Genomic DNA, 16,754 nt, shown 5'->3' on the forward strand with positions numbered 1-16,754 from the left:
TCAATCGTCTTTACCGTTCACCTTCATAAGGGAGATATTTTGATTTCTTTATTATCTTATTTCATCTTCCGTTTATTTATCTTTTGTTTATTTTATTCTAATCTTATTGCCTTGATTCCAGCACATAAAAGAAACTCTAAGAACCCTACTTGCTACCGCCACCTTCCCCTATTCGTTCCCTTTGTTCTTAATCGAGTCTAGAGCTTTCTAGGTTTGATTCTTCAACAAGAGCAACGTTCATCAATCCGCCACCGCTTCCCTATCATCATGTGTCTCGAGCATCCACTATCAAGGTACCATGAATTTGAATTTGTTTCCCGTGCCTTGTAGCAATGCTCCTTTTCCTACAAACATAGATTAATTTCTAATTTTTGGTACCCAAATTCTTTTGGGTCCATATTCATTAGTTTCCAAAATCTTAGTCCCCTTAGGTATCCATTTGTGTAGGATATCCTTATCTTTAGTAGTATTGAGCTCTTTAGGAACCTATATACTTCTAATGATTTTTCCATTAGAGGTTCTTCGGGGACCTCTATGATTGTAGATTTTAAAACTTTTTCTAACAAAGTTGGATTTTGAATTTTCTCCATTTTCAAAACGTTTTGTTCCAACTTTATCAAAAGAGGTTCTAAGATCATCAATTTTATTTTTGATGATCATCATTGACCTTATAAAGTAAATTTTGCAAATCCAAAATTTTCTTTTCAAACTCTTCTAGTTTGATTTGAAAATCTTTGATTTTACTTTCAACATCGTTGTTGGTTTTGGATATGAGTTTATTTTCATTTTTCAATTTTGAAACATCATTTTAATATTTTAAAAACAATTTCTCATAATCCGAAGCCAACCCATTATATTCCTCTAATAGCTCATCATAAGATAAATCATCAAAATTAGATGAGTTCCCCGAATGCCATCAAGCAAAAGTTTGCTACTTCTTGTTCCTCTTCATCGGAACCTTCTTCATCGCTCCTGATGCAAGCCTGTTTTCATCAATAAAGGGAGTACTCTTTAACACCTTTATATTGAAATTACTATATATATGTTATATACTACATGTTCTTATAATACAATTCATGATAAGAATTCTTGTTATGTTATATAATGTTTTAATAGTTAAAGAGTAACTTAGTATGAACTCAACATACACATTGATATTTAAGCATATTAGGATAGTTTTATAATCATATTAAGCATAATTACATTATATACATCAAGGCAGCATCATTATAATTCGTTTTAATAGATCATATGCATTCATATTAGCTCTTAAGCTTCATGCATTATCTTACACATATTATGAGATGATATATTTAGCTCATGACCTTCAATCATAGCTCACATTACCATATTCTTACATGGCAGCAAGGTATTTAGCTTGTCTTAGCTCAATATCATGGACTTACCTTATTTCTTTGCACATATAGGTACAATGGAGTGTGATGAACGTTGAGATAGCTTGGTGGATGATTTGGACGTCCTATGCAGCTCACAAACAGCTTACAAAGGACAAGGCAGCTCATGGAACATTAAGGAAAGCTCAATTCAGCTGGAGGAGCTCAAGGCTAGCTAAACTCAGCTAGTTGGACTATTTGGAGTTGAGTTGCCAAAAGTGATATCCATGGTAGCTGAATATAGCTGAACATGATGTTATGAAGCTCATAAGGATTCGGCTAGGAAGCTTGTTCACAAAACAACCCATGCTTGCTAGCTAGCTTGGGGGAGACACATGCACGCCTAAGAAGGGAACACATGACCAGCCATCATCCCATGCAAAGGGCTGCACCACAAGGCTCCCTAGAACACCCATGTGCTTTGCATATGATCAGCCCCCATGTGCCTTGCATGTGGTTCATTTAGGTGCCAAGATGAAGAGCTCTCTCCCTATTCGGCTAAGCATCATTTCCCATCAAATTTGGCGCCAACTTGAGGGGACACAAGAACTATTCGGCCAAGGATTATTTCCCTCCATATAGGACCGAAACATTATGTCATTTAGCATTAAATTATGTCATTTTATAAAGGCACAAGGGCTGGCCGAACCACCATGTATTCATTCGGCCATGCCCCTCCATTTCTTATAAAATAGGATAGCACAATTCATTTGTAAACAGACTTTTTGTTTAATTAAAGTGAGATTATTCTCCTCCTTAAGTCCTAGAGACTTTTATCAACTTATCAAGTATAATTTATACTTGTGGCATCAACCCCTTCTCTTTTCACCTTGATACTTCTGGTTCCTATCTATTTATAGATAGTGGGTCAAAGTACTTAATACCACTCCTTAAAGAAGCAATATAAAGTCTAGGTCTTTGCTCTATATAGTATTGGTTCTTCTTTGATTCTTGTTTAAGATATTATCCTCACAACCATCCATTTGTTTCATAAACCATAACCATAGCCATATCAACCATCTTCCGCTTCCATCTCTCATTTTAAAACAGCCCACCTATTTCACCCATACATTTACCACACTTAACCATTATGTTTTGAGCCATTCACTTTGCAGGTTGTTTTGCTTCCTTCCTAGATCCACAATCATTTGTTAAGGCATCCGAAGAGCCTTACATCAAGCGGTAATCAGAGCTTTGGTGGAAGAAGCAACGTTCAACAACAACAAAAAGAAAAATACAAAAAGAAGTACAAGTGAAGTGCAAAGTCAAAGAAATTAAGAAAAATCAGAAAAGAAAACCCAGCACTCAAAAGAAGAAAAAAAAGAAAAGAAAAGAAAGAAAAAAAAGGTTGAAGCCCTCATCAACAATTATCAGCACCAAGCAATTCAAGTAAGCCGTTTAAATTGATTGTGGTGATAGAAGGTTGTGAAGTGACTTGTGTAAGTAACCCTTTCTATTCTCTTCTTTCTATTTCTAACACAACCTTTCATTATATTTGTTTTTCCATTCCTACCAACTCATTTGCACCCGACGCCAAAACAAGTAAAATTTATTTGATATAGTCTTGAGTAAAGTTCTTTAGAACTTGAGACAAGAGAATCGGGAGGAAAAAGGCTGGAGAGTGTGTGAGATCAGACGAGGACAAGTAAAAGCCATTAAAGTCTTAGAGTTGCAAACACGAGCAAATTGAGTGACATTCAAGTTTCCTTGGAGTGACTCGTGAGGCTTTGTGAGAGTACATTCTGGTAAGGTCTTTTACACATCTTACTCTTTTCTTATTTCACTAACCATGTCTTGAAATCCAGGACGAACCCCTGAAAGAGATGCCCCTAATTTGCAAACTCAAGCAATCATGCATGAGATGGCCAGATTGTTGAAATTAGAATTGGAGCCTTTGCATGATCGTATGGACCAATTTGAAGCATCCTTAGGCAACCGAAGAGTAAATCGCCCTAGAATGGAAGAAGAAATCGAAGAAGAGGAGGCTGAAGTAACATCAGTAGCAAGAAGAGATGTTCATCGAAATCAGAATGACAACTTCAGCAACATTAAAGTGACCATTCCTCCATTTTAAAGACGAACTGATTCAGAAGCCTATCTTGATTGGGTAATCAAAATTGAACACATTTTTTAATGCCAAAATTATACGGAGCAAAAGAAGGTCAGGCTTGCTGCTATGGAATTCATGGATTATGTCTTAGTTTGGTGGGATCAATTGGTAAGTTCAAGAAGACGAAATGGTGAACGTCCCATTACTACATGGGAAGAAATGAAAGCCATTATGAGGAAAAGGTCCGTGCCTACTCACTATCACCGAGATCTTTATCATAAACTACAAAACTTGAAACAAGGAAGCAAGAGCGTTGAAGATTATTTCAAAGAAATGGAGATAGCCATGATCCGAGCCAATATGGATGAAGATAGAGAAGCAACAATGGCAAGGTTCTTATCTGGCCTAAATCTTGATATTGCTAACCTTGTTGAACTTCAGCATTATGTAGGGATTGAAGAGATGGTGCATGTAGCCATGAAAATTGAACGACAACTTAAGAGGAAATCCTACACTAGGAGCAGTCTAAATTCGGCCACCAAGTGGAAGCAGGAACCCATCACCTTCAGGAAACCAATTCCAGCACAAGCAAAGGATTAAATAGAAGTTTCCAAAGCAAAACAAGTGGGAGAATCTAGTAAGGGTAAAGAAAAGCAAACCGGTACTTTCGAAAGATCCAAAGACATCAAATGTTTCAAATGTTTTGGGAAAGGACATATTGCTAGTCAATGTCCCAACCGAAATGCCATGATGGTACTTGACAATGGAGATATTGTATCAGATTCTGACGAGCCTATTTTTTATGAGGAACCTGAAACAGTACAAGATGAAGAAACTGAAGAAAATGCAGATCATGGTGAGATGCTTGTTTCGAAAAGGTGCCTACAATCATAAACATCCCAAGAGGATATTCAAAGAAACAATATTTTCCATACAATATGCCATGTCAAGGACAAGGTTTGCACAATGATCATTGATGGAGGAAGTTGCACAAACGTAGCCAGCACTCTTATGGTTGAAAAAACTTGGATTGGCAACGTCAAAGCATCATACTCTATATAAACTCCAATGGCTCAATGAAGGAGGTGAGTTAAACGTTACCAAACAGGTTCTAATTCCTTTTTAAGTTGGCAGGTACAAGGATGAGGTGCTTTGTGACATTGTCCCTATGCATGCTAGCCACATCTTACTTGGAAGACCATGGCAGTATGATAAAAGGGGCCATTCATGACTGTTATCACAATCAATACATTTTTAAGCATGATGGACGCAAGGTAACCTTGATGCCTTTAACGCCAAAAGAGGTACAACAAGATCAGTTGCATATGAGAAAAAGTGTACAAGCATGGCGCAAAGACAAAACCCCAATGAAGAATGAAGAGGAACGAAACATGACACCAAACTTCTTCATAGAGAAACACGATGGTTCAAGGATAGAAATGAAGGGATTCCTATGAAAATTGGTGATGGTTGGAATTTAAAGACACAACTCTTCACCAAGGGTTTTAATCGCCAAAAGGTAAGTAACCCTTCATTTGAAACCTTTTCTCTCCTCACTTTTCAGGACCAATCACGTAAAAGGTCACTTCTAAAAGGGATATCCTTAAAGGAAGATCATTCTCAAAAGGTACCTGTTGGTAAATCAAATTCCAAAGAAAGGCCTAAAGGGAAATCTTATGAAAGGATACCTAATAGAAGAACACAACCGTTCAAATGATGCTTTCTTTTAGCAAGGAGACGTGACATTATGCAAGGACAGAATGAACTTAATTTGAGGACAAATCGTCCTAAAGAAGGGGGATGATGCAAGCACATTTTCATCAATAAAGGGAGTACTCTTTAACACCTTTATATTGAAATTACTATATATATGTTATATACTACATGTTCTTATAATACAATTCATGATAAGAATTCTTGTTATGTTATATAATGTTTTAATAGTTAAAGAGTAACTTAGTATGAACACAATATACACATTGATATTTAAGCATATTAGGATAGTTTTATAATCATATTAAGCATGATTACATTATATACATCAAGGCAGCATCATTATAATTCGTTTTAATAGATCATATGCACTCATATTAGCTCTTAAGCTTCATGCATTATCTTACAAATATTATGAGATGATATATTTAGCTCATGACCTTCAATCATAGCTCACATTACCATATTCTTACATGGTTGATACATGCACCACATACCCTAAAGCTAAGGATGATGAATTTACTATACCACTTGGCCCTATCACACGAGGCCGGACCAAACTTCTTAAAGACAAGCTTCAAATCGCAGTTCAAGCATTCATCCGGAAGGGTCTAATAGCAGCAGATTTAAAACAACTTTTTGAAGGGGATCCAGTTGTTATCCGGTCGACATGTATTCTGGAGATACAACCGTCTGTCTCTTATCTTTCCAACGGTTCTTGAATCGAATCAATCCGATATCAGGAACTCAAAATATGGTCATTTTACTGAAGACGGTGCAGGCAGGAAATCCTATACGGGATTAATACGTTATTTTGTAAATATTACGAATTTTCAATATTTATATTGATTATTTGTAATATAATTTAATATAGGATGATTAATTATCTTTTAGGATCAGTTTTATTATTTTATTAGGAATTAAGGTTGGGTTAAAACAATATTTTTAGTTATTATTATTTTATTAGGAATTAGAGTTAAAACATGTTTAGTTTATTAATATTTTATTCTTTAGTTATTTAGAACCTTTAGAATTCAGCCCCTATATAAAGGAGGCTTCATTCAACTTTGTAAATCAGATTTCTTTGATTAATAATACAACGAGAGTTCGTTTTTGCAAGTGCTGATTGCCTTGTGCCTTCGAAGCTTCTTCTCCTTGAGTTCTTTCAAGTTCTTGTGAGGGAGATTAATCTTCACACTCCAATTTGCCTTTTCATCACGACTAGGAGGGTTGGTTAGAGCCATTTATCATGTTTGCCTTTTCATTGCGACTAGGAGGGCTCGATAGGACACTTATCCATCTATTATCCACAAATCCATTCGCACCATCAATCGTCTTTACCGTTCACCTTCATAAGGGAGATATTTTGATTTCTTTATTATCTTATTTCATCTTCCGTTTATTTATCTTTTGTTTATTTTATTCTAATCTTATTGCCTTGATTCCAGCACATAAAAGAAACTCTAAGAACCCTACTTGCTACCGCCACCTTCCCCTATTCGTTCCCTTTGTTCTTAATCGAGTCTAGAGCTTTCTAGGTTTGATTCTTCAACAAGAGCAACGTTCATCAATCCGCCACCGCTTCCCTATCAATTGGTATCAGATTTGGGCCGATTCTTGGAAAGAAGCAAGCAATTTTGCTTGTTCTTGCACACAAAATCGTCAAGATACCCCAACGGAGCTAGTTCACAAAAGATTCAGCGTTTCAGGTTCTTTTTATTTAATTTTAATTTAGATTTAAATCCTTCTTGTTAGTTTGCTATTTTTTTTTCAAAAAAAAAAGGCAAAAAAAAAAAAGGCAAAAAAACAAAAAAAGAGCCAAAAAAAGCCAAAATTTCAAAAAAATTGCAAACGAAGGTATTTAGGGCTGATTTTATCCATATATCATATTCATTCTAAGATTAAACCCAAGTCCAAATTTCACCCCAATTGGAGTTCATTAGAGCCTTCAAATACATCATTCAAGTTTCATCGGCAGATTCGGTTTAGAATCTTGTCGAATTTCTTGAAAATTTTACAGGAGGAATTTCGTGGTAAAAATTTCCAGATTGAAAATTAATATATTGAAGATCATTCAAACAAAAAATCAGAATTTTTGGAGATCAACAACACCTTCTAACAAAGCGATCAAGAAAAACAGATTGTTTGAGGACTCACCGTTCAACAGAGTCTACTGGATACTACTGAAGGTATTTGGTTCTGAAATTTTACAGGTGGTTTCTTGACGCATCAAAAGACATTCAAGAATTTTTCCAGAATTTTTTGACACCGGTAAACCCCTCAAAAACGTTGCTCAAATTGATCCAGCGTTTTCCAGGTTTCTGGGTTGGTTCTTTTTTTTCTTTGACTCTTAGTGCTTTAAGTTCTTTTGTTTTTCCTTGTTATTGTTCTTTTACATTATCTAACACATTATCTTCATTGTGTTAGTAGGACTAAAGAGTTTGCATACTTCTTCCTTCTTTGCATTCTCGTTCGCTTGGAGTCTAACCTTTGTTTGGCCTCTTAGAGCTTTTAGGTTTTTCTTATCGCCTTTGCTAGTAATCAAACTCCGATACGAACTGTGAAAGACTACTTGGTAAAGTGAGTTTTAAAGAGTACAAGATCGGCTTACTTGCCTCTCGTTGTGTTACTTTCTTGGAGTGACTTGTGAGGTTTCTTGCTTTGTTGAATTTATTTTATTCTACTTTAAAATCTTCTTTTGAGTGTTATAATTGCAGGATGGGCGACAATAACAATGAGACACTTACGGCTATCTTAGCCGCACTTGAACGACTCACAACTCAATTTGATCAACTTAACAATGCCTTGAGAGAACGGCAAGAACTACAACTGGATCAACCAAACCAGAATCCAAGGCCAAACAATGCTGAACTTATGGCCCCCAGGCGAGCACAACCACGTTTTCAAACACCCGAACTCTTTGCAAAACCAAAGTTCACGATCCCCTCTTTTAAAGGAGACTACGACCCAGACAAGTACATCGATTGGGAAGGAAAAGTTGATCTCTTGTTCGCATACCATGACTGCCCCCAAGCTGAACAAGTTCCCCTCATCACCTTGGAATTCGAAGGATATGCTCACACTTGGTGGATGCAAACAAGGAAAAAGATCGACAACTACCAAATTCAACCAATCACGTCTTGGACCGAACTCAAACATGCCATGAGGAACCGATTTCTACCGACACATTATACACGAGAAGTTAAACAACGACTACACCGACTTCGACAAGGTAGAAGTTCAGTTGAAGATTACTACAAGGAGATGCAGTCCTTACTCAATAGGGCTAACATAACTGAAGAAGAAGAGGACACCATGTCAAGATTCGTCGTTGGCTTAAACTCAAACATCACTGATCTTCTTGATCTCCATGGGTACGGAAACCTCGAAGATACACTAAAGAAAGCAATGACAATCGAAGCACAAATACAAAGGAGATTCCGATTCAGAGAACATTACCAAGGTACTTCATTCTCTTACCAAGGTAATACTTCAAATCCTTCCTCATCTTCTACTCCATCTTCTCAAAAAAGTCGAGAGATGACAAACTCGACAAAGAAAACAACGACCAGCGAAGAATGAGACAGTTCCAGCCCCTAAAGACGATACCCGAGCAAGAGACATCAAGTGTTTTAAATGCTTAGGAAGAGGCCATATCAGCCGCAATTGTCCAAACACGAGGACCTTAACCATACTAGGTGATGGATCTTACAATTCTGACTCTGATGACGACCTTGCCGACATTCCAGCACATGCCGAAGCCAAAGAAGACAGCGATGACTATGGAAGCGATGAGTACAATGGCACAATCTTGGTGATCCGTCATACATTGAACATCCAAGCATCCGATGAATCTGACATGCAACGTTCCAACATCTTCCACACACGCTGCCTAATCAAGGAACAACCATTCTCCATCATCATTGATAATGGTAGTTGTGTCAACGTCATTAGCTCCAATGTTGTTGAATCACTCAAACTTCCTTGCCAACGACATCCGAAACCTTATTGCTTACAATGGCTTAATGAGAGTGCCGAGATGAAGGTGGTTAAACAATGCCTCGTTAATATCAAGATGGGAAAGTATTGTGACGACGTATGGTGTGATGTAATTCCGATGCAAGCATCCCACATTCTCTTAGGACGACCTTGGCAATACGACAATGACGTCACATATTATGGTCGAAAGAACATTTACACAATTCCAATAAAAGGTAAACCGTTCCGACTTAACCCCCTACCCCCCAAAGAGATTCTCATAGATCAACAACGAATTCTCAAGGAAACAGGGAATTTGAAACAAAAGGCAAAAGAGGTCACAATCGATAAAAGCCAAACAAATGACCCACGGGTGGTGAGTGAACCTCAATGTGAAAATAAAAGAGTATCTCAAAACATTTATGCGAGTGCAAAAGACATGAGAGATACCCTTTTTCAAAATAGGCCGTGCATTCTAGTCCGTTTCAAGGACTCCATTTTATCAAGTATCACTAACATCACAGATTTGCCTAGTGTGTTTTCTTCTCTATTACAGGAGTTTCAAGATGTCTTAATGATAGGGAAGCGGTGGCGGATTGATGAACGTTGCTCTTGTTGAAGAATCAAACCTAGAAAGCTCTAGACTCGATTAAGAACAAAGGGAACGAATAGGGGAAGGTGGCGGTAGCAAGTAGGGTTCTTAGAGTTTCTTTTATGTGCTGGAATCAAGGCAATAAGATTAGAATAAAATAAACAAAAGATAAATAAACGGAAGATGAAATAAGATAATAAAGAAATCAAAATATCTCCCTGATGAAGGTGAACGGTAAAGACGATTGATGGTGCGAATGGATTTGTGGATAATAGATGGATAAGTGTCCTATCGAGCCCTCCTAGTCGCAATGAAAAGGCAAACACGATAAATGGCTCTAACCAACCCTCCTAGTCGTGATGAAAAGGCAAATTGGAGTGTGAAGATTAATCTCCCTCACAAGAACTTGAAAGAACTCAAGGAGAAGAAGCTTCGAAGGCACAAGGCAATCAACACTTGCAAAAACGAACTCTCGTTGTATTATTAATCAAAGAAATCTGCTTTACAAAGTTGAATGAAGCCTCCTTTATATAGGGGCTGAATTCTAAAGGTCCTAAATAACTAAAGAATAAAATATTAATAAACTAAACATGTTTTAACCCTAATTCCTAATAAAATAATAATAACTAAAAATATTGTTTTAACCCAACCTTAATTCCTAATAAAATAATAAATCTGATCCTAAAAGATAATTAATCATCCTATATTAAATTATATTACAAATAATCAATATAAATATTGAAAATTCGTAATATTTACAAAATAACGTATTAATCCCGTATAGGATTTCCTGCATGCACCGTCTTCAGTAAAATGACCATATCTTGAGTTCCCGATATCGGATTGATGCGATTCAAGAACCGTTAGAAAGATAAGAGACAGACGGTTGTATCTCCAGAAGACATGTCGACCAAATAATATCAGGATCCCATTCAAAAAGTCGTCTCAAGTGCGCTGCTGTTCTGATCTTCTTTTCCAAAGCTTGGACGAGTGGATCATTTGGAAGAGTTATTACTTCTTCCTTTGATGTGAACCTTGTGATGCATGTATCATCCTCCCTTTCTTCAAAAAGATTCAACCTCGAATCTGAAACATTAAAGGGAGCAACATTAGAATAGTTTAATAATTCATTCACATTATGCTTACCGAATAGATATGCTTTGAATCTTCGAGACTTTGTTCTTCTAATAGGTTCGAGTAGAAACATTAGTCCAAAGAAGCATGTATTATGGACTCTGGTGCATGTATCATTCCCCCACTCCTCAAAAGGATTCGTCCTCGAATCTGAAAATCCAAAAGGAAGAGAATTAGATGTGTTGAAATAAAAACTTGTGAAACATTTACCTGGATCAATGTGATGTGTCTTAATGCATTTTAGTCGAGGTTTCTTCTTTGTAGGAACTGATTTCTTGTAGTCTTGAAATCCTCTTTTGCATACAAGTCTTGTAATCTGATGTTTTGGTTGAATTTCAACATGGCGCCGGTCACTGTTGGCTTTCTGTATGATTATTTCAGATAATTTCTCCATGGTTTTATTCGTGTGTGGCGAGAATGAGTGTTTAAAAACCATGTCAACTGGTTTGTTAACGTAATCCCTTAAGTCTCCTAAGTGTGGTTCATGAATTAATGATTCCCATGAGGAGATTTGTGGACTGTATAACCTGTTTAGTTGGCAAGGAAACTCATATACAAGATAAAGCTCATTAAAAGCACTTTTAAATGTATGGGTAGAAATATCAGAAATATCCGAGTTATCGTGATATACATCTTTGATATGTTCAATTCTTGGAATAGAAGTATGAGTTTGATAGGTAAGAGTATACCTTCGTGGTAGTGTATCGTCTACTGTGTTTTGCTTACCTCGGTATGTTACGCACTTAAAGGAGTTGTGTTTAGTATGGATGACAACATCACGAGCCTTACCTTGTAAGAAGGAGAAGAAGTACGTTACAATGTCATTAAAATGAGTAATAAAATATTTACCTTTGGACTCTCGTAAATCGTGACTCTTCATTGGTATGGCATAGTGATTAGGGCTTTCAGGTGGTAACCCGTCAGGAGGGTCACCTAGCACTATTCGACAACTCTTGGCGATGGAAGATGGTGTGGTCCAGTCTCGTGTTGCTTTTACTTTCTCATCATTTACATGGATTCTCTGTGCATGAACTATAAAGCCTGAAGAGTTGTTCAAATCATATTTCGTCATTATGATGGCGTCACGACTAAGGCTTTCCTGGATGTAGCCTTTTTGTAACAAATCCAACTCTTTGGTTTCTTCGAGATTGTATGTTTGACGAGGTATGATGGAACCTTGAATTAGATTGATTTGGCATTGTTTTCCTCTTTTCAGTGGTAATTCGTTAGGTAGATCACCTAACACTTCTCGAAAATCCTGTAAAAGAGATGAAAACACTAGGCAAATCCTTGTTAATGTTAGAAATCGAAACAATTGATTCCCTAAAGCGAACAAGGATGCAAGGTTGTTTGTAAATAAGGTTCTCTCTCAATTCTTTTGTGCTCACACATAGATTTTGAGTCACTCTTTTCTTCTCACATTTAGGTTCACTCACCTCCCATGGGTCATTATTCTTTTGGCTTTTATAACTAGTGACCTCTTTTGCTTTTGCCTCTTTCTCAACTTTTTCTTTTTTTGCTTTCCCTACCTCCTCACAAATTATCATTTGATCTTTAGGGACTGGAAGTGTGTCATTCTTTGCTGGTCGTTCTTTCTCCTTGTCAGGTTTGTCATCTCTTGGCTTTTTTAGAGAAGATGGAGTAGAAGATGAGGAAGGATTTGAAGGATTACCTTGGTAAGAGGATGAAGTACCTAGGTAATGTTCACTGAATCTAGATCTCCTTTGGATTTGTGCTTCGATTGTCATTGCTTTCTTAGTGCGTCTTCAAGGTTTTTGTACCCTTGTAGATCAAGAAGATCAATGATGTTTGAGTTTAAACCGACGATGAATCTTGACACGGTGACCTCTTCTTTTTCGGTTATGTTAGTCCTATTGAGTAAGGACTGCATCTCCTTGTAGTAATCTTCAACTGAACTTCTACCTTGTCGAAGTCGTGTAGTCGTTGTTTAACTTCTCGTGTATAATGTGTCGGTAGGAATCGGTTCCTCATGGTTTGTTTGAGGTCGGTCCAAGAAGTGATTGTTGGAATTTGGAAGTTCTGGATCTTTTTCCTTGTTTGCATCCACCAAGTTCGAGCATATCCTTCAAATTGTATGGTGATCAGGTGAACTTGTTTAGCTTGGGGGTAGTCATGGTATGCGAACATGAGATCAACTTTTCCTTCCCATTCGATGTACCTGTCTGGATCGTTGTCTCCTTTGAAAGACGGGATCATGAACTTTGGTTTTGTAAAGAGTTTGGGTGCTTGGATACGTGGTTGTTCTTTCTCGGGTACCAAAAGTTCAGCATTGTTTGGTCTTGGATTATGGTTTGGTAGATTCAGTTGTGGTTCTTGTCGTTCTCTCACGATTTCATCAAATCTTTCAACTTGAGTCGTGAGTCGGGCAAGTGTGGCTAAGATAGCCGTAAGTGTCTTGTTGTTAGTGTCGCCCATTCTGAAATCATAACACTCAAAAGAAAATTTTAAAGTAAAATAAAAATAAATAAATTCAACAAAGCAAGAAACCTCACAAGTCACTCCAAGAAAGTAACACAACGAGAGGCAAGTAAGCCGATCTTGTACTCTTTAAAACTCACTTTACCAAGTAGTCTTTCACAGTTCGTATCGGAGTTGATTACTAGCAAAGGCGATAAGAAAAACCTAAAAGCTCTAAGAGGCCAAACAAAGGTTAGACTCCAAGCGAACGAGAATGCAAAGAAGGAAGAAGTATGCAAACTCTTTAGTCCTACTAACACAATGAAGATAATGTGTTAGATAATGTAAAAGAACAATAACAAGGAAAAACAAAAGAACTTAAAGTACTAAGAGTCAAAGAAAAAAAAGAACCAACCCAGAAACCTGGAAAACGCTGGATCAATTTGAGCAACGTTTTTGAGGGGTTTACCGGTGTCAAAAAATTCTGGAAAAATTCTTGAATGTCTTTTGATGCGTCAAGAAACCACCTGTAAAATTTCAGAACCAAATACCTTCAGTAGTATCCAGTAGACTCTGTTGAACGGTGAGTCCTCAAACAATCTGTTTTTCTTGATCGCTTTGTTCGAAGGTGTTGTTGATCTCCAAAAATTCTGATTTTTTTTTAATGATCTTCAATATATGAATTTTCAATCTGGAAATTTTTTACCACGAAATTCCTCCTGTAAAATTTTCAAGAAATTCGACAAGATTCTAAACCGAATCTGCCGATGAAACTTGAATGATGTATTTGAAGGCTCCAATGAACTCCAATTGGGGTGAAATTTGGACTTGGGTTTAATCTTAGAATGAATATGATATATGGATAAAATCAGCCCTAAATACCTTCGTTTGCAATTTTTTTGAAATTTTGGCTTTTCTGGCTCTTTTTTTGTTTTTTTGCCTTTTTTTTTTTTGCCTTTTTTTGTTTTTTGTTTTTTTGTTTTTTTTTGAAATAAATAGCAAACTAACAAGAAGGATTTAAATCTAAATTAAAATTAAATAAAAAGAACCTGAAACGCTGAATCTTTTGTGAACTAGCTACGTTGGGGTACCTTGACGATTTTGTGTGCAAGAACAAGCAAAATTGCTTGCTTCTTTCCAAGAATCGGCCCAAATCTGATACCAATTGATAGGGAAGCGGTGGCGGATTGATGAACGTTGCTCTTGTTGAAGAATCAAACCTAGAAAGCTCTAGACTCGATTGAGAACAAAGGGAACGAATAGGGGAAGGTGGCGGTAGCAAGTAGGGTTCTTAGAGTTTCTTTTATGTGCTGGAATCAAGGCAATAAGATTAGAATAAAAATAAACAAAATATAAATAAACGGAAGATGAAATAAGATAATAAAGAAATCAAAATATCTCCCTGATGAAGGTGAACGGTAAAGACGATTGATGGTGCGAATGGATTTGTGGATAATAGATGGATAAGTGTCCTATCGAGCCCTCCTAGTCGCAATGAAAAGGCAAACACGATAAATGGCTCTAACCAACCCTCCTAGTCGTGATGAAAAGGCAAATTGGAGTGTGAAGATTAATCTCCCTCACAAGAACTTGAAAGAACTCAAGGAGAAGAAGCTTCGAAGGCACAAGGCAATCAGCACTTGCAAAAACGAACTCTCGTTGTATTATTAATCAAAGAAATCTGCTTTACAAAGTTGAATGAAGCCTCCTTTATATAGGGGCTGAATTCTAAAGGTCCTAAATAACTAAAGAATAAAATATTAATAAACTAAACATGTTTTAACCCTAATTCCTAATAAAATAATAATAACTAAAAATATTGTTTTAACCCAACCTTAATTCCTAATAAAATAATAAATCTGATCCTAAAAGATAATTAATCATCCTATATTAAATTATATTACAAATAATCAATATAAATATTAAAAATTCGTAATATTTACAAAATAACGTATTAATCCCGTATAGGATTTCCTGCATGCACCGTCTTCAGTAAAATGACCATATCTTGAGTTCCCGATATCGGATTGATGCGATTCAAGAACCGTTAGAAAGATAAGAGACAGACGGTTGTATCTCCAGAAGACATGTCGACCAAATAATATCAGGATCCCATTCAAAAAGTCGTCTCAACTGCGCTGCTGTTCTGATCTTCTTTTCCAAAGCTTGGACGAGTGGATCATTTGGAAGAGTTATTACTTCTTCCTTTGATGTGAACCTTGTGATGAATGTATCACTTAAGCAACCCACCGGATGGTTTACCACCTACAAGAGGAATTGAACATCAAATCGAATTTATCCCTGGATCAACCATACCAAACCGCCCCGCTTACCGATGCAACCCTGAGGAAACGAAGGAATTGGAACGACAAATAGATTCATTATTACAAAAAGGACACATCCGTGAGAGTCTTAGTCCTTGTGCAGTTCCCGTCATTCTAGTTCCAAAGAAAGATGGCACATTCCGAATGTGTGTAGATTGTCGACCTATCAATCGGATAACAATCAAGTATAGGCATCCTATTCCACGCCTAGATGATATGTTGGATGAACTACATGGTGCAAGTATCTTCACCAAAATTGACTTGAAGAGTGGTTACCATCAAATTCGAATGAAAGAAGGTGACGAATGGAAAACAGTATTCAAGACAAAGTTCGGCTTGTATGAATGGCTTGTTATGCCTTTTGGACTCAAAAACGCTCCAAGCACCTTCATGAGATTAATGAATCACGTTCTTAAGGAATTTATAGGTAAATTTGTTGTCGTTTACTTTGATGACATTCTTATATACTCATCTTTTGATTCTCATGTCATTCACGTTCGAATGGTTCTCGAAGTTCTTCGACGAGAACATTATATGCTAACATGGACAAGTGTGTGTTTTGCAGTGATAAGCTTATGTTTTTAGGCTTTATAGTTAGTGTACAGGGTATTCATGTAGATAAAGAGAAGGTCAAGGCAATTCAAGAATGGCCCACGCCTACTTCCATCACCGAGGTAAGATCTTTTCATGGTTTGGCAAGTTTCTACCGTCGCTTTGTCAAAGATTTCTCAACCATTGCTGCACCATTAACCGAGATCATCAAAAAGTCAGTTGAATTCAAATGGGGACCACTACAACAAAAAGCTTTTGAACTTCTTAAAGATAAGTTATGTTCTGCCCCTATTCTTCGTCTTCCCAATTTTTCTAACATCTTTGAGCTAGAATGTGACGCTTCAGGCATAGGCATTGGTGCCGTCCTCATGCAAGAAAGACAACCTATCGCTTACTTTAGTGAGAAGTTAAAAGGTGCACAATTGAACTACTCTACCTACGACAAGGAACTTCTTGCACTCGTCCGAGCACTCGAAGTGTGGCAACACTATCTTCTCCCTAAAGAGTTTGTCATTCACACAGACCATGAATCACTCAAATGGTTAAATGGACAAGGTAAGTTAAACAAACGACATGCTCGATGGGTTGAGTTCATTGAA

The sequence above is a fragment of the Hibiscus syriacus genome, unplaced genomic scaffold, assembly GCF_006381635.1.
Source record: "Hibiscus syriacus cultivar Baekdansim isolate YM2019G1 unplaced genomic scaffold, ASM638163v2 tig00116989_pilon, whole genome shotgun sequence".
Classification (NCBI taxonomy): Eukaryota; Viridiplantae; Streptophyta; class Magnoliopsida; order Malvales; family Malvaceae; genus Hibiscus; species Hibiscus syriacus.